This window comes from Microplitis demolitor, chromosome 6, assembly GCF_026212275.2.
Source record: "Microplitis demolitor isolate Queensland-Clemson2020A chromosome 6, iyMicDemo2.1a, whole genome shotgun sequence".
NCBI classification, from domain to species: domain Eukaryota; kingdom Metazoa; phylum Arthropoda; class Insecta; order Hymenoptera; family Braconidae; genus Microplitis; species Microplitis demolitor.
The window spans coordinates 3198212-3219263 of NC_068550.1; the positions used below are offsets into that span (position 1 = coordinate 3198212).

The 21052-nt window shown below is 31.3% G+C and overlaps 1 long non-coding RNA gene across 1 annotated transcript in view; it reads left to right on the forward strand.

Annotated features, from left to right (window-relative positions):
* The window catches only part of LOC106693543 (uncharacterized), a 103667-nt gene that overhangs the window by 22297 nt on the left and 60318 nt on the right, over window positions 1-21052 (forward strand). The window contains exons 2-3 of the long non-coding RNA XR_001345169.2: window positions 4713-5119; window positions 5192-5388. This is a non-coding gene — a long non-coding RNA (uncharacterized LOC106693543). The remainder of the gene's footprint in view (window positions 1-4712; window positions 5120-5191; window positions 5389-21052) is intronic.

The following is a 21052-nucleotide window of genomic DNA, read 5'->3' on the forward strand; positions in this document are numbered from 1 at the left end:
ATTGTATTTAAAAAATTATTTAATCCCAAGTATGTACAGCGAAAAATAAAATTAATTTCATCAACTTTATTGAAATACTTGAATAATTTATGATAAAAATTTAAACTTGAGTGATTAAATGAAAAAAAAAAAAATGATCAAAGTAGAATCAGTGCAAATAGCAGCGATATTTTAAAAATTTTTGTCTTTGTATAATTAAAAATATTTTCGTACTAATTAGAGTAGTCAGTTCGAAAAAAAGTACAAATAAATAAATAAAGCACGAGAATGAAAAAAAAAAAAGATCGGCGAATGTCGAATATTTCTTGGTAACCAGGTTGGACGCGTTTCGCATTGATATTATTTCATTAATTTTTTATCGTATATCCGTATCGTCCTGATCGTTCTCGATCCATTCGTCTTGGCCACCTGCCCAGTTCTCTAACCTGTTGCAAATTTGTCTCCATCTTGATTGGCACTGATCAACTGCCCTCTACTTAACTTGCGGTCACTCATGTGCTGAGCAATTAGATACTGAAAATACCTTTAAATAAAAGTTATTCTGCGTACGCCGGACTGACAAACTGCAACAAGTAGTATGTACAACGACAACGCAGTGTCCACGAGCACGGCCATGACGGTCAGCAAGAAGAAGAGGAGGAGTAAGATGAAGAAGACGAAGAAGAAAGAAGGTGGAGGACGCAAAGTGATCAGTGTGTCCAGAGGCAAAAGAGACTGCGTGGCCAAGAAGCCAGCACCAGCACCAGCACCAGCAAATAAAGAAAGAAGATGAAAAGAAGAGAATTTGAACGGTAGAAAGAATAAGCGTTGAAACGGATACCCCTTGGTGTCTCTCTGCCGTCGTACTCTTGACTCCCACCTAGATTTATGGAGGTTTCCGCTAATTTATGTTCACCCAGAGGACGCGTGCACTGTCCAACGAGAAAGGGACACGAAGCCAGCTAAAGAGGAATGATAATAATAATAATGAAAATAATAAAAAAATGTATTATAAGTAGAAGAATAAAAATGGAGGAGAATAAAAAAGAGTAAGAGAGTAAAAGAGTAAAGGGAATGTCGAGCTCGCTTTGGGCGCCGATCCATCATCGTAAAAAGTCCACTCTTGTGCCCTCCTTCACCTTCCTTTTTGCGCTCGAGGACTCTCTGTAGATTGTACGATCGACTATCTTGAATACCGTTGTCCCGATCTACATCGTGTGACTCCCGGCCAAGTAATTATCTCGTATTCGACATGAGTCCACACAGAGTCTGGAGACACTTGATGTTGCTACTTTTCTCTTTATGCTGGATTGGTGCTGGTGATGCCGAGTTCAGGTGGTTGATGCGAGTACATCCGTTGCAGCGTGAAGGAATTTGCCGAGTGAGGAGGTCGTGTACAGGCCAGCCCGGAAGTAAGATATTTATCCTTAAGGCAGCCGAGCTAAGGAGACCGAGCTGGAGTATACCAGAGGATAAACCCAGTGTGTGTCGAGTCTGTTCACCAGACAGTCCGACATGGGTGGGTCAGAACGTGTTATTTTTTTTACTACTTATTCTTATTTATTTAGTCTTTTTTTGTACAAGTGATATCTTCTCACTTTGGGCCTTAATGTTTAATTGGATTTAAAAAGACACTTTAGCCAACAGCCCGAAAATTTAAATCCAATCTGTATTAATCTCCAGAATAAAAAATAATAATAATAATAATATCAACATTAAATGTTATTATTTTTTAGTAAAATTGAAGTTTGAATTTTTGAAAATTATTTCCTGAAATAAAAAAATATATATCCATTAGAGTAAATGAGACCGACAAAAGTTTAGGGTAATTATTTTAAATGTAAAGAATTTAAATTGTTGTAGAATTATATGGGATTAAAGAGAACTTGTGAAAGTAGTCTGTTGGTCTCATGATTACACCAACTTATATGATCATGTCACCATCATCAACATTGACACTCATGTTGTACTTGAAGACAATTTGCAAGACACGCATTCTTCGAATCATCGCGAGGAGTATAGCTAAAAGCTTTGCATGTAGTAGTAGAAGTATAAGTACACCAACCGGTGTTAACAACAATGTACGACAATTTTTCTAATGCCTGTTGCCTACCCGGTGCCCGTTGCACCAGCAGTACATACAATATGACATTTAAGGGCATTGGCTGGGTTGACTCGGTGTTTCCGGGAAGTACGCACATTGTGCTTAGACATTTTACCTTATACTTGAATTGAAGAATCACACAGAGACTCATAGCAAGATTGAGAGCATCATTGAATAAAAAGAAAAGTGTCATGTTAAGACAGAGAAAAGCAAAAGCCAACCAGGAGACAACTTTAATTCAGGGAATCCAAGATATCTTTTAAGTGTGTGTGTGTCTCAGTAAGGTAACAACTTTTAAGTAAGGATCGATTGACAGTTTATAAAAAAAATATATATATATCTGATCAGATGTGTATTTAAGGGAGCGAGAGACTTAACTCGACTTGACTGATGTTCTGGGTACATGTGTCTGTGTGTGTCTGTGTGTTTTCTCATCCGTAGAGGTGTATATTTATGGGCCTTAAACTTGAATAAAAATTAATAAAATGTATTTGGGGGGTATACACTTAAGACCTCTCATAAAGTAATTCGAACCTCATTGCTAAGATATATCGTCTTGAATAAAGATAATTTGATATCTTTGCGGAGGAGGCTACCACCTTCTCAAACTTCACCTCTTTTTCAATCTCATTCTCAAGTCAAGGCTGATCGAATTACTCGGGATCGATGTGTGTGAACTTAAATTTTTAAGTAGCACGTTATTCTTCCGGTATTATAATTACTTTACGCCCACATACTTTGTTATTCATTATTAAATTTTATTTTTTTAACCAATATATTATTATTATTTTTAATTTATTTACTTCAATTTGCATGTAGAAAACTGCGGTAAAAAAACGAAAAAGCGAAAAAAACTGTTATTGAAAAGTGCATTAATTGACTTTAATTAAGGTTAAACTTTAAAGATTAGTGGCATTTGAACATTACTCCCTAATAGTTGACGTTAATTAAGATTAATATCATTTAGTGATAAAAAATTTATTGAACTTAAATTTATCAATAGCCGTAATTGTGCTCTGATTTTTTTGTTAATTACAAGCCAGCAAACGTAGAAAATAATAGATAGATAAGAATATTAATACATGTTATGGCAAAAAAAAACTTCTTAATTAATTGAAAGTTTTTTTACAGCGAAATTTAAGTTTTAAAAAAAAAATTTAATCAATTGTAAAAATACTTTCTTTTACAATTTATTTATTATTATTATATTTTTTGCAGTTAAACTTTTTTTTTAATAATCTGATAGTCAATATAGCTCTGAAATAATTTGTAACAGTAAACGATTTAATAAATATAGTATTCAATTTTATTGAAATAAAAAAAAAACTTTAATTTCTTGAATATATTTATTTAATTTAAATAAATTCCCTGATTCATCCAATTAAATTTATCAACAATAAAAAATTCCTGTTGTTGAATTTTTTTAGTAGTATATTCATAATCATAAAAAAAAAATTGAATAGCTCTAAAAATAAATTTAATCCTTTTAGAATGAGCAAAGTGAGTTATACTAACAATTCAAGATATAATTTGTAATATAATATGTATAATAATGATGCAGGGATATATGACTGTAGGATATGACCAAGTAATTTGTGGCTGACCGTTACAAACCCACTCTCTCAGTACTTGCGTGTAGCATAAACGAACTTGTGGCCAGTATAAATATCTTACAAATACCAGGTGAATATTTTCACTCCCAGCTTCATATTACTCATATGTCCTTTGCTTACTATGTATATATATTATTATATTATATACTATGTAAGCTTAACAGTGTCTAAAATAATTATCCATGCCAGAATGTTATTATTCACATGACATCGATGTCTCATTCACAAATACTATTTTGCATCAATGAATCTTGCCCGATTCAAAGTCCAAGTAAAGTCACTATTTTATTTCTCAGCAAAGATCATTCACATTTTTAATTAAAAATTTACTTTTTTTTTATTCTCCGTAAAATTATCGAATAAAAAAAATACTTGGGATCATCAGCGCACAACATGGACAGAGTATATATATATATAAAGAGAGAGAGAGAAAGACTATTCGTTATTTTCCCGCCATCGAATGGTTGCAACGTCGATACAAGAACGAGCTAATAATTGATACGGACAGTACGGATTAATTGGCATCAGGTGGGAGGGGGAGACCATAAGAGACTATATAACATTAATTGAAAGGATCGGGTTTCCTTAAGAAGGATTTACAACGCGACCAAGATACATCTCTTGTCAGTGTCAATGTTCTTGTCAAATCTGCTACTCATTACTTTTTATACATCATCTTGTCTCATTATTGTTTTCCCATTAATTCTAATTACACTTATAAGTGTTAATTTATTATTTTAAAATACAAAAAAAAAATCACAGATATATTACAGTAGCATCGATAATTAAAGCCCTCAAAAAAATTTATTAAATATTTCCTTCATTAATTAAATCAAAAATACAATTTATCTCTTACTTAAATAATTGATTAATATATTAACAGAGAAATAAATAATAATTATATTAGTATAAAAATATTTACATATTTTTTATTGTTTATAAAAATAAAAATGAATGATTGATTATATAAATAATGTAAATTAAAAAAATTAAAAATCATCTGTTTGTGTTTACAGGTATATAAATTATCAGACACCACTAACTAAAGGAAATATGACATGATTCATCGTACAAGTGGATGTTTAGCCGATGTGCAATTTTCTTTCTCACTCTTTATCGCTTTGTTGGTAACTTCTTTAGCTTCCGGCGTGTGTGCGCAGTTTCCAAGGATACAAGTCTTTGAACGACGAATAAGATGAAGTAGCCAGCACTTTATAAAAACAAGAAGAAGACGGCTTAGAAAATGATTTAAAAAATAAATAAATAAAAAAAATTGCGATGAAGAAGCAGTTGAAGCAGAAAAAACGATCAAGAAGAAGTAGAAGAAGAAGAAGAAGAAGAAGAAGCAATGAGAAGACGCGAATAAGTTTTTCGATATTTTGCTCACGCACGCGCTCACGCAACCACGCACTTACTCACGCAAGTATATGATCTATCCTTGTCTTATAGTCCCTTCCATTCTACTGAATATCTCACCTGTTGCGTTCTTTTACAGGTGGTGGTGATCCTCATGGTGGTGGCTGTTACCGTGGGTGGTTGCACTGCTTCGGGTAAAAAGAAGCTGTGCACCTTGATAAAGAGGAAGATATTGACTTTTCCTTTTCTCTTTCCTCTCTCTTCTCAGCCTCGCCCATCAACTGATCACGAGGATCGAAGCAAGGATAACTTTTATAAAAAAACCAAGAAAAGAGAGTGAGTAGCATATTATTTTCTTATGTCTTTTAACTTTGTCTTGTTCATATCCTTCATCATTATTTTTTTCTTTATCATCATCATCATTATAATCATCATTTATGTTTTTATTTCACAAAATAATTCTACTTCTTCGCACTTTTCTCCGTCAATCAGTCAACCATTAATTATTTTCACCCAAAAATATTTAAATATTAATGAAAGTATGCACGAAGTTGATAGATTGCTACAACTACCATCCATAGCTGTAATTTAATATTTTAATATTTACTAGTCAGGACTATTATAATTTATAAAGAATAACAAAATGGAAATTTAGCAATAAATTACAAAATTTACATCCGCTTGGGAAAATAATTTCTGCATAAAGTAGTTACGGTGTAGGTAAAATAAATACTTACGTCTTACTTACAATTAGCATACGCATGTAAGTAAAATGACACCCCGCGTCGACGTACATCATGATCAATAATTTATCCAATCGATCCAATCAATAATTAGTCGATTCAGTTAATTAGAAGCTGGCACTCACCGTCCAATTAGACACCCAGGGTATTTGTCATGTTCCCTTTATCCAACGGTAGTTCATCATCTTAAATTTTATTTTAATTAAAAAACTTAATTCTTCCCAATTAATATTAATAAATTAAGTCACATTTTTTTCTTTACTTTACAAAGTAAAATTTATATCAGCAACCCCCGCTATCAAATGGATTATTTTTATTGCAAAAAATGTATATTTATTATTTTTTAAAAAAGTATTTCGTACAGTGAAGTGAATATAACTGAAAGAAGCAATAGGTATTATAAGCCGGCGGGGACTCAGTAGGGCCTAAGTTATGGTTAATGCGGCGTATGCTAATCCAAATTGATTTAGTAGCAAGTCCATGCCGTAAATCGTTGTCAAATGGAGTAGTAGAGTGTATTGCTGGTGGTACTGCTGCTGGTAATATAAAGGTAGGAGTAGTATAGAGAGTAGAGGTACCAGATACGATTGGTCCACACAGAAGCCACAATGGGTTTCTCTCTTTCTTATTCTGGTACAGTGGCTGGCGTAACGTTAATGTTACGTGTGTCGTGTTATATGTGAAGACGTGTAAATGGCTTGAGGCTTCAGGCCACTTTCCAAAGATGAGACTCCATGAAAATGCGTGGGATCTTCAAGGGGTTTTTAGTGAGTGGTATTTAAAAATATTATAATATAAGATAAAGAAGAAGAAAAATTTTTTTGAAATAGTCGACTGTATCGCCTACGATTAAAAATAAATGTACTGAATAAAAAATACAAGGAGATATATAAAGAGAGAAAGAAAAAATGAGTATATAACAGGTAAAACGTCAACGCGCCACTGAACGCATGTGCACGGGGCTTTAGAGTGGTCAATATCGTTATTTATGGGTGGGTACCAGCGATAATTTGCATAGGCCACAAAAGGCACCGATACGCAGATGAATCTCGACGATAAGAGATCTGTAGGAGGGAAAAGAAACCTCCGACTAAGAGAAAGATAAAACTAAAAAAGGTATATATATATATATATATATATATATATATATATATATATATATATATATATATATATATATATATATATATAAATATATAGATTTATTCATCGGGCTTCTTGTTTCTACTGGAAATATTATAAATGTTATTTCTTATTTTCAACGAGGGTGGCGTAAACTCAAGTATGTGAACCAACGTAGAAAAATTTATATATATATATCTTGTGGAAAATATGGTAATGCAGTTGATTAACATAATCAATCGATGAAATCTAACACTATTGCAACATTGTTTAATAAAAATAATAATTTTAAAAATATGTAGCTAATTTTTCATCGGCAGGTGGATGACCCATACTTTCTACTGACATTTTAAAAGCAACAGGGAACCCTTCAACTTGTCTACGAAATAAAAAAATCACTGGTCAATTCACGAGCCAAGGAATAGAAATAAAAAAATAAAAAAAAAGAGAAACAAAAGTATAAACTAGAAGAGAAAAAGAGGGGAGGAGACTTCTTAATAAAAACGAAAATAAATAATTGAAATGAAATGGTTATAGAAATACGTCTTAGTTATAAATTGAACGACCACTTAAGAAATTAAAGTTATAACCAAAATAAAAGAATAAGCTACGATACAACTAGAGTTGTCTAAAAGCGTACAAAATTATTATTTTTGTGCTCTGCTAGAAAATAACTCAAAGTTTCGTGGAATCGTGAGGAGACTGTTGGCTGTATTGAAAAGTTATAAAAAAAACATTTTTTTTTCACTGTTATATATACGTATGTACGTATACGAAAGACACGGCAAGAGGGACCGGACGTTGGTAGCGAAAGAGTAGCCCCTGGTAGCTGCGAAGTGGTAGCCCAAGGCTACTAGAAGATTGCCGGCAGACAGGTGGGTGAGGCTCGAGGGATAGCCAGCGAGGTGAGCTAAGGATGAAGGATAAACGAAGAACAGAGCACAGCGAGAGTGAAACAGCTTGCTGGAAAATAACGTTAAGTAGAAGAGGAAGAGACACAACATAAAAAGAGTAAAGAGTATACATTATAAGGATCTGAGTAGAGAGTCTCCAACGCCACCTCCACCTCCACCTTGCTCAGTGCTCCGTTTGTGCCTCATCTTGGTCGCTCTCTTTCTCTCTTGTGGTGGTTTCGGAGCCGGCACTTAGCAGCACGCGAGCCACCTCTACGAGCGTGTAGTGGTTGATCATCTCGGTACCCAAAAGACGCCTCGGGGCACACAACTCCTTCTGCCCTGATGATGCCAGTGTATAGTGTTGTTGCTGCTCGCCTTAACTCACTCTTTTAGCTGGCCTCTCTTTTCCGTCTATTCTTTTTCACTTGGTCTTGGCTTGGTCTTGGTTTTGGTCTTGGTCTCACTTTAGCATTAACCATGAATTTATTCGGACGTCGAGCCCCCAAAATTGCCCGATTACAGTATTACACCCTGGGCCCCAGTTGTAAAACCGCGCAACGAGCAATCGCCGCGGCTGAGTTTCTCTTTTGAGGGTGGCAATTTGCGGTAATATCGCCAACGACGAGGTAGCAGAAAGAGGAGGCAAGACGTGTTTTTTTTTTTTATTTTATTTTATTTTTATCTTTTACTTCTTTTTGTTATTCCCCCTTTTTCTTCGGTAATAGGTGCGCACACGCTCTCAATTTTTCTCGTTCGCTTTTACGTCCTCGTATATAATATTTACCAGAATATAACAACATCCAAATGCCAGAGTTTTAAGCCTCCTCAACTAAAGCCTTTCTTGGAATGATACACGACTAAATAATACTCTAGATGACAACATCTCAAATATCATGGGTTTCATCGCGCCTCGAGGGATTTTTATACCACGATGACGACGTGCTAAACCTGAAAATCAGAGACCCAACAATAAAATATAAGACACAATACTTACCACAGTTTTATATGTCCTAGAGGTGACTTTGCGGTTACGACGATTGTTCACCATCATCAAGATATCCATCTATATATATTTTATTAAATTAGTGTGTTTTATTATCAAGTGTCACCAGAGATAAAATAAAATAAAATAAAATAAAATAACAACAACGGACTTACTCGTTCAAATGTCCTCTATATGTCCAAGGCTCAACATCCTGATGCTGAAGACATTACTTACAGGTGAGCAGCCAGAGTAATCGTGGACCTGGACGGGCACTAAGAGGCGATAAATTCAACGCGTTACATCTGCAGTGGATGCGGTTGCTCAAGCTCTCGTCTGCTACTCGCAAGAGCCCCCAAGGGATGAGTAACTTATGGGTAGATTTGCTGACAAATGCTCGAGAGTCCGTGCACACTGATAGTCAAGACCTTACGCTTCCTTATTTCTTGGCCATTACGTCTTGCTGTTTACAGCATATATCTATATATATATATGTACGTACGTACGGCGAGTGCCAGTTTGCAAGCGGCAAACACGACCCCGTTATTTTCTTCTGTACATCTTTCTTCTCTATATTTCATCAGTTTTTCTTCGTCAACACAACTATTTAAAATATTTTTTAAATTATCTCTGTTGCTGCTACTACAGCTGTTACTACAGCAACAACAATGAGTATACAACTGTTATACAAAATATCATCTAACTAAATATATCAGAGCGTCTTAAGGATCTTGTATGTGCCTACTTGTTTTACTTTCCTTAAATCATGATCACAAACTTTCACCAAGTGAACAAAATCAGGACAACAATGGTACTCGTGATCGTGACGCGAATTCGTGCACTACTGTGCAGCAGTCGATTTGATAAAATAATAGTGGGAAAAATAGGATCAGCGTAACTTTCAGACACCATTTGATCCTCCTTCTAAAGCAGATATTAAGAGAATAACTGACTATCGTTTAAGCGATTAATATACTTAGACGGGAGTTAGAGTAGACCGTTATCAATGTTGCCCTCAAGCTTTTGCTGATGCTCAGACATAAATGTTGTTGTTGTTGTTGTTGTTGTTGCTGTTGTTGTTGTTGTTACTGCTGTAAGTAGCCTTATATATACACGGCGTTCAGCTACTCCAGAAGTTCGTGCTGATCATCAGTGAAGATTGTTCTGCCACCGGATCCAACTAAATAATCGGAAAATCATCATACATCTTCACCGTAAACTACTTTGTCGTATTAGAAAAAAAAAATAAAAACAATCTAAAGGAGTAGAACTACAGGTACTGCGAAGAAGAAGAACATGATGATAAAGAAGAAGAAGGAATATATGTTAGACGTGGAGAAAGAACTTCCTAGACAGGTGGATGATGAACGAGCATAAGGAGACTGCTGGCAGGAAGAGTAGGCAAGACTATTCTACAGTATTGTGAGCTTTAGCGCAATGTGAGAGTTAATAGACTGAACTGATGATGAGACTCGGCAGGGTCTTTAAGTCTGACACTAGCCTAGTATCCGATAGTACATCATCTGGTACAAGATCACTTGAATATTCTTCATTGTACTCGATCGCTGGATGATAGATGCTACCACGATCCTATGATGAGTTGGCCTTCACGGTAACCAGTTTAAGAAATAACTTTAGACACATACACGTGATTTAATAATAATATATATTTATTCGTACATATTTTACATTATGTCTTGCATCTTATATCTAAATTCCTGCTAACTGTGCAGGTGTTATTTTTTATTGTCATTATTATTATTATTATTTTATCTTGTGAATGAGATTAGTTAAATGGTGGCCGATGTATCATGAAATTTTTCAGCGTACCCAGTCATCGATGATCGGTTAGCTCCGAAGATCATATTGTTTCGAGATTACAGATAACGAGTAAGATATGCCTGCACCTCGTCGAGTAGCACGGGAGTTATGGTGATTGTACCGTGTACGTACATGATGCTTTTCAACGTTCTCTCTGGTCTCTGGTCTCTCGTACACGTTTCGTCGTAAACTATATAAGACACAGGAGAAGATGAGAGAGGGCCTTGCTCGACAACAGAGTAGTCGATGGGATGAGAGTTTATATGTATGTATATATACATATACATATATATTTATTGAGTAACAGATAAAGGAAGATGATGAGAAGGTAAAATGGAAATATAGCATAAAGAGAAGAGATGAGACGAAAAATATTGAGTCCAGAGTTAAGTCTGAAGAGTGCATCCGATCATTGACTGGGAACCACTTATTGGGATATATTTATATTTATATATATATGTATATATTTTTTATACCTCTTGTGGAATCTATACGAGTGTTATTTACGAGCTAACATGAAACAAAATTGTTCTTTGATGTCGTCACGTACATTTCTTACTCCCTTGTCGATTCGATTTCGTATATATCAAGATCGATCGTTTTCGATCTTACCAATAAAAGGAAGTATCCATTTTACTTTATTTTTCAATGTAATACATCGTTACACATAATAATAATAATAATAATAAAAAAAATAACGATAATCACAATTTATTGAATCGAACTATTATTACAAAAAATAATAATCATAATTATTTATTTAAGTTTAAACTTTTGAATAATACTATACAAAGATTAAATAACAAATAATGACTTCTAAAGTGCTTTGATAACGAGGTTAGATAACCAACATTCTATTCACTAGTTATCATTTAATTATATTTTTTTTACTAGCTTACAACTGACTAAGTTGATACTATTTTTATTTTATCCCCAATAAAGTTTACGCTACAAGCTCTTTACCCTCGAGTTTAATCCAGACTTATCGCAGATTGTAATTCACCTGGTGGAATAAACTCGTACAGAAGAATAAGTTGAAATATATTTATATCTATATATATATGTATATGTATATATAGAAATAAAGAGCACGAAGAATGCACGGGTGCGTGACTCAAAGAAAGATGAGTGCCCCAAGACTCTTAACTTTGCCGGTTACGGATTCTCTTTACTACTTCTCTTCCTATATACCATATACTGATATCTGTAACGGTACGAGTTGTTCAATCGATTGGAACGAAAGTGAGACTACACTTGCTTGCTTTCAAAACAATGAATACACTATAAACAATAATAATAATAATAATAATAATAAAATATAAATATATAAATAACTACTCTGCTATGAGCGGCAAAAAAAATTAAGTTGAAGTAATGATAAAACAAGGAAGAGGAATTTCATTAATATCATGAGTGCAAAAAAAAATATGGACGGTTAAATTTTATTGAGGTGTCAAGACATTTGTATCAGACAGATGATTCACTTTTAAATTCAAGGGACAAGATAACTTGTTTCTTTATCGTCTTCTTTGTAGGTCTATCTGTAGAAAATCGTCACGTCACTAACAGTTACCTGCGTTACTGGTGTTACCAGTTATCGATACCAATCTGTTTATTATTGTTATTATTATTATTATTAATTTTTTTTACTTAATAATCTGTTATATTCTTTTGACATTCATTCAAATGAAAAAAATACCCGACAGACATCCTCCTAATGGGGCTGCCCTGCGTGAATAAATAATGAGCCGAGGTTAGATTTCAGCTCGAAAATTTACACCTGTCGAAATATATCTCACGATCTTGTAGTTCGGTTTACTTTTATTTATGTAACATTTAGAATTTATTTATATTTTTTTGAAGTTCATTGGGTCGGTTGTTGGTTATGATTATCGAAGGATTCTTAAATGATAACTCGATTGAATGTAATTATTTTTTGTGTTAGCAAACGCTAGCAGTTAAATAAATTATAATTGAAATTCATGATTTGAATCTCAATGAAGAGAAGGTGAATCAAGGGAAATGAAGAAGAGTATGCACGATGATCGATGGCAATGCCCAACAAGCGGATCGTGAAATCAGATCTCCAGCTTGTTCGGAACGCGTTTTGGATCGATTGTGGATCACCGCATCAATCATTCGCTCAATATATATTTATAATAATAATAATAATAATTAATATGTTATTATTATTATAATTATTATGATAATAAATTTATTCTATCGGTGATATGAATATCAAGATGCTCTAAACCAGTATCATCTTCTCTATCACTTATATCTCAATTAATTCAAACGTTATTAATTACTAGTAAAAAAAAAAAAATTATTACATATCTCAGCGGAAATTATTATAGTTTTTTTTATTCAATCTCCAATCAAATATAATTTAATATATTTATAAACTGTTAAAAAAAAAGGATTTTTAAGACAAGTTTATAAATTATGTTGCCCAAGAATTATCAATTGATAATATTAAGTGGTTTGTTTAATACGTCTAATCGAATTAATTGAGTGTTCAAAGTACAAAAGGAAAAAATCTTACACTATTTTTTTTTAATTTCAATTTTTTAAATTTTAATTTTGAAATAAAACATATGATTAACGCGGACTTTTGTTATAAAAATCTCATTTTTTTGAAAAGAAAAAAAATTTTAATTGACGGAAAATAAATAAAAAATTTAGTAAGAGTTCACTTGGAAATTAAAACGATAAATAATTAATTTGAATCAGTGATTAAATTTATATTACAACTTATTACATATCATCATATTGCATCTGTAAAAAGTTCGGTTGCGTGCAAATTCCATTACGGTGAATGCAATAACACTATTTCTATTGATTCTGATCGTGTTGTTACATTTGACCCTTCCTGCTAATGTATTACTAATTAATGTATCAAGAAAGGTAAATTAGGTAATTTATATTCAGAACAAGTGTATCAACACATTGATTTTATTATTATAGTCTAATTTTATTATTATTACGTTATATTGAAAATTAAAAATTTTCCATTACGAAAAAAAATAATTTCAAAATTCACGATCAGAAAAATAAGAAATATCATGAAAAAAATAAAATTTTTTATATTTTACTAAATTTTTTTCGTAGTTTTGAGTCTAGAGTTTAAAAAGTGATACAAACCCGATTATACACGGCACTAAACTTAATATGAAACTTAATGACGGGATTGTTACTTGAATTTTCAAAAACATTTTATTCATTATTTTGAATTTACTCTATACTGCTCTTTACTGTGTTATTGTTGTTCTAGTTTTCTTAAATGGTCGTCAAAATTCACAAACATAACAGACGCACAGAAAATTACTCGCTAAAATAGATCAAATTTAAATGACTAAGAAGAAATATCATTTTACTGTTATCTTATTTTATAGCTGAATTATTTCATCATAAAGTTTAAAATAAATATCAATAAGTTAAATAAATATATCATTTCGATAATATAAATTTTGAATTATGTATTATGTAGATATATTACAATTCATATTCAATTTCAAGTGCAGCCATTTATATTTCCACTGAATTTTTAGTTTCGCTTCAACTTTTTTCAAATTCAAAAAAAACTTTCCCGGGTAAATTTTAAATATGATAAAAAATCTATAATTGTAAATATTGATGCCGGAAAAAATGATAAAATTTAGTATTCTCTTTATCAGAATAACGAAAAATATAAGTGAAAATAATATTGACTATTTAAAATTTTTTTATTTTTTCATGTTTACTGAAAGTTTTTGTCGGCACTTATGTGTACTTCCACTGTGGAAGTAATAATGTCATAACACTATCCATTATATATTATTAGATTAGTAATAGGTTTGTGAATATAAAACCAACAGTCAGATAATTTAAACAATTTAATATTGCAGTGAGACAGGAAAAAAATAGTTATCCGCAGTTTAGAATTGTAGAGTATAAAAATAATAATGACTACTTAAAGATAATTGACGTCAGTATAAAAATCTTGTGTCTACATATTTTCTTTATATATTATCGTATATATAATTTAATATAAGAATTTTAAAATAATTCATAACTCTATCGTACATATAATTTATACCGAGAATTTAGAAATAATACGTTACACTTAACAATATTTTTTATTTTTGTCAATATGTTCATATCTAAAATTAAAAGTTACTCGTTTTTACACATTTCCGTTTGGGAATTTAGTTTAAAGAATCAAAAGAATTTTTTCGCGGGTAGTTTTTTTTTTTTTAAGTACAGAGAATGTGGAGGATTGAGAGCAAAGAATAAAAGATGTTTTTTGGGTAAAGAAAAAGAAATAATTGAATGATTATTCTTTTTCGAAATTCAGTAAACTCTGACCTCCAACAGAAGAATATAAACAGAGTTAACAGAAGAGAAGACAGTGATACATTACATCCACCCAGCATTCCTTGATACAAACTTCGACTTGACTTTGCGATTTCTCTATATCTTATTCTTCTCTATACTCTTTTTACTCTTCCTTCACTTGTCATTTTGCTTTCTCATCTTGTCTTTTATTTTCACATCCTCCGTCGAGTTGAGTGACTCACTCGCACGTGGATGAACGTGAAACGTTTAGCCAGTGGTTGGCATGTGGATCAACAGACTAAAAAAATAACTAGAATTCAATCGCGAAAAAAAAAAAATAACAATCACTAAAATATATATCATTTTATTTATAAATAATATTTTTACAACCTATTTTTCTACTTTCTCTCAGCTCGCTCCACACTATATAAATTCACAAATGTTACATAAATTAGTATACTCCCATGAATCATGTCTATGAAAATATTTTTCTCAGATTATATATGTATAACATATATATAACCCACGCAAAATTTTTTCTTTAAATAAGAGAAGAGCCTTATACTCGCGAATAGCAAAAGGAGACTCGGTTATTCCTTTATGCTCGTAAATTTATACCGGATGTCTACGTAAGTCAAAGTCATAGATTTTAACAGAATGTATCATATTAACTTTTTTTTTTTTTCTATGTTTAAACTATCCTAAGAAGTTGAGTAAAAAGACACGTGGGAGTCACACACAGGTGCGTTTACATTTACTGCCTGCAAACTCAACTTAATACTTAATGTTATAATAGTTAAAAATCGTAATGACAAATTATAGACCTCCACTTAAAAAATTATTGTTTGTTATGACTTGGGATAGACAAAAAACTTTATATTTTTTTTTTTTTTACGCAAATAAAGGTAAATTAAACACCTAATGGTTGTTGTAATGGAATCATGGGAATACCTACGCGAATCTATTGTCGCAAAACGGTTTCTTTATCATTATTATTTTTATAATATATAGTTATCTAACTCATTGGCATTCGTGTAAAGGAATAGAACCCCCACGTGTTGTATATATATGTATATACTATCGATATGGTATAATACTCAATGCTATTATGAGTTATTGTACTATTGTCCATTGGATTATATACTAACGTATTCATTTGTAACATATTAAAGTATACTGTAATTTTTACACACTTATCAGCCATTATTTAACGATAAATTTTTTATCGTTTAATTCAATTATTTATTTTCTCATTGTCTCAATTCTCAGAGCTTTAATTCAAGGCTGGTTATCTGAAAAACACGTAAAGATAATAATAAACAAATAAATAATATTTAACTAAGAAAATATTTTATCATAATTCATCGTTCGGCGCAGGAGTCCTTGCCTCGTTTTCATCGGCTTCTCTCACTCGAGGACCTCTCAGTGGGCGGTTGCCGTCGTCGGTAATTCATGTGAAATGATTGCACGATTGCACGACAACTTCAACTTTATATAAAATGAAAAAGAAAAAAAAAAAAAGAAAATATTAAAATTACGCAAAATGTACGGGCGAATAATAAGTTAATAATTTTAATAAAAAATATTAAACACCCGGAAGGTTAAATCCAAGAAATAAAATAATATGAATTTTTATAAAATTCGCAAACTAATGACAATAATATTGTTTAAAAATATTTCTATTGAATTTAACCCGGAAGTATCGGCAAGAAGATAGATTGATGTCATGACTTTGTGGTATCTATATATATATATATAGATATATTATAAGGCGAATAGAAGGTGTCGGTGCTTCTTCTTCTTCTCTATATGCATAGAGATCGACGCGAGGTCGTAACACTTGGGTTAAATAAAAATCTAGCCTCGTAAATTGCTTCTCTTCGCAGTCATGAGACTCTAAGTAAAAATAAAAAAAATTTTAATAAAAAATAAAAATTACATAGGCTCAACCTGGCGAATACTGTATAGTACTCTGAAACGGCTGTTAAAGAGACTCGAGTCAGTAGAATTGTACGTATATCTATATAATGTAAATACATATATATATGTATATACATGGGCACTACTCATTGCACATTGGGTGCTGGATAGTACACAAGAGGATGCAATGAGACAGAGCTTTATGCGGGTCTTACTGCGAGGACAATTGCGTTTGCGGGACGAGAGAAGATATCTGCATACGGTATAATACAATTTACAACGCCACGTTTTACTCTTCTACTATGTTTATCTCTTTACTTGAAATTTTTATTTTCCCCTGGCATATACATATTATATATGTATATATATTTATAAGAAGAAGCAAGACACAAGACATAGAACTGAAGACGATATGCCTGCTGCTGCTGTCTTGCGGTTCGCCACCATGATGTTGATGGGAAACGTACAAACTTTTTTTAAAACTATTTTCTCTATGACAAAACGTCACGTGAGAGTGTCGTCACTTGCACACGCCAGCACTTTAACAAAAATGACAAATTATTCTTTACTCTGTCGAATGTAACTCTTTTTACTGTCTTACCACAACAGAGTTTTAAAATTATTTCCAACCATATACATAGTTATTTTATGCAACAGTACATTACTTCCAAGACCTCTTATTACTTTTTCGTTTAAACATAATAATTATTTTTAATGTTCCTATTTATATTTTATTTAAATAGATCATTTAAATAAATTATTTAGATGTTTGAAGAGCCCGATATATATATTGATCAATCAAATACAAGGTTTAATGCATTTTAAGGAAGCCAATGCAGGTTTTGCATTGTGGTCCACCCACGCGCGACATGAAACTTGGGACTGGTTGCAAGTGTGTGGTGTCTGGTGTGTGTCGGACTGGGATCTGTATACAATTTGTCTCGTCTTCGGATAATTACGCCATTATATGCTGCAAGGTACTGAGCTAACTCTTAAACTCTTTTCTTTTCAACCCCAACACAGCACAAAATACAAAAAATTAAGCAGCAGACGAGTGCTCTTTCTTCTTAGCAGCATATATACGTATATATATATACACATATCCCTTCAGTTTTATTAAATCTTATTTCTTCTCGCTCTCTGTATGTCGAGGATCGTCCTGAGACTCGAGAGTCGAGATGAGAGGAGACGAAGAGACGAATAAATAAATAAGAGGACAAAGATTCAGAAGGATACTAGCAGTGACTGGGCGAGGAAGACTGTCGCACACAGGCTATCTTAATTAATACGAGAAGCACTTAACGTTCCACTGATTTATTCCATCCGGTTGCCTTGGGACAACCAGTAGAATACATCGTGATTTCTTCTCGATTGGATGCATGGAAAGTCGATGTATATCTATACACTTACTTGCTTACTTATTTACTTACTTACTCTTCTTAACTTCTTTCTTCACTTACCTCACTTACAACACCCGGAAGGCGCCTATAAGTGTTGTGTGTGAGTAGCACATCATTCAACCAGGCCCTCGAATATTCAGTATTCAGTATTCAGTAGTTGTCTAGATTTTTTTATTATTAATAGTCATTTTAGTTATATTGCCAATATATATTCTATTCAAATGCTATGTTTAATATATATTGAGTTAAAGATTTTAAATGAATCTCTTCTGGCAGGCATTTAATGTTAATGCCTGTCTATTTGCACACCCAATAATCGGTTTACGAGGTGTCGTCGTTATAAACTTCACCAACATGGATTCAATGCTATATAAATAGGTTGTGATATTAGTTTTCTAGTCGTTAAAAATGTTTTATTTTATCATTAAATATAAAATCCCAAGCAACATGTGTATTATCATAAACATTTTTATTATTTGTTTCACATTTATTATATATATTTTACTAAGTACTTTGTATCAAATTTATTTATTCAGATTATTATTATCATTATTTTTTTTTAAATGTTTCAAACTCACCACTCATGTTTTACTCAGATTTTTTTTATTAATCTACTGAGTTTAGAATAATTCTCTATATCCATTTACTATAAAAAAAAAAAAAAAAAAAAGTTTACGAGTAATAAAATTGAGAGATAAATTAACGCTAACTAGAGTGGAAATATATTTACTACAATTTATTTAGATCCATATGAATAAATAATTTTTTTTTTAATTTTATTTCATATTAAATATTTTTGTTTAATTAAAATTTCTGACACTAAAGTTATTGAAGAGTAAAATAAATTAAATTTTAGATTATTTTTAAAATTAACAACTCAGCTTATATTTTTGATACAATTTAATTAGCAATAAAATAATAAATTTTATATGCAATAAAAATGGTTTAATGATATAAATGTTGATAGCAATATTTACATAAAATAATTCAATTAATTGTTTAAAATTTTATGTAATTAATCTGAAAATTAGGGCTTAGCTATAAGTTTAAGCCAATTACGTTGACATCAACTTGGTATAGTATGCCAAGTTGACCCGTGGTAGCTGTGCGTGTTTATAAGATTTATTAATCCCTTGTGTCATATATATATATATATATATTACATATATATATATATATATATATATATATATATATATATATATATATATATATATATATATATATATATATATATATATATATATATATATATATATATATGTAAGTAGATTTCGTGCACCTGGAAGTCACGCGTGTACGTGAGTGCAATGCAATCACACCCGAATACGTCTACTGGTATGTAGAATATAATATAATGAATGAAATTTCCTAGATAGTATATTATTACTTAATATAATAATTTAATTTCTTAGTTCTCTATTTAAACAAACAGCAATATAGAGTACTATCAAGGTGATAATTATGTTATTATAAGAAAGACTAAGAAATGCTTCATTAAATAACTTGCGTCGTGAACTCAAACGTCATTAAACGTCACTAGGCCATGTTACGACGTTAAGGTTCGTTAAACTTACTCAACACTTGATATATACATATATACATATGTATATGCATATTATAAAAATATATTTTATATTATATGACCGCGATCAATGTCAGGCTGTGCTGGAATCAGCAAAAAAATCAATTAGTTATATTTTGGAACTGATTAAAAAAATCTAAATATTATTTTATTTATTGTTTATTTTTTAGATGAACTTATATATATATATATATATATATATATATATATATATATATATATATATATATATATATATTTTTTTTTTAAAAGATTGGTATTTTATAATTCTCTGAGAAAATGCGTGGGTGAAAGATCTCAAGATACTCCCCGCAGAGAGGAGCCGTTCTACGGAATCCAAACTCTTAAAAATAATAATTCAAAATTTTTTAAATTATATAAATATGAATTAATTATTCGTTTAATTTTTCTAATAATCAATGACAGGACATTACTGACAATAAATTATTTTTAATTAGGATAATAAATAAAACAAAAAAATTTTTTTTTTCTAACGAATTTAGTCAAGTTAAATTTTATTTAAATTATCAAACTTTTTTTTGCGTCAATCTTTATAAAAAAATTTTATTTAATTTCTGGCTTTGTTTATTCGACAGTAGAGTTAATCGAGAGGTTAATTATTGTAGACATTTTACGTCTTATTAATTGCATATCAATCATTGAACTTTTATTAAAAATAATTAGACTGATTTTTGAAAATTTTTACAGCACAAGCTGTCTCTCTTAATTTATTTTATTCATTTCTTGATTTAATCATTCGCAAAATTACGATTGATAAATAAGTTTCCCCTTTTATCAACCTCTTGCTCAAACTTCGTATAGTATCGAGTCTTGGGTTCGAACTCTAGACTTTTTACACACTTTACGAGTTTTAGCCGATCATAAAAAATATAAATTAAAAAAATAATCGTAGTAACTCAGAGCCGATTAATAAAATCATCGATAACTTATTTAATATAACGAAAAATAAAAATTTAAAAGACATTTAATAATAAATATAAAAATATAAGTCTCACACAATTAAATTATTTATGATCAACAAAATCAACATTGTATTTTTTATGATGGTTTCGGTTAAGGATAATAATAAAAAGAGAGAGAAAAATAAGGATAAGAGTGAGAAGAAAAATTAAAGTAGGAGGTGGATGAAGAGGCTAAAGGTGGAAAGGAAAGAAAGAGTAGATGCGAATAAGACAGTGAATACGATGTGGGTT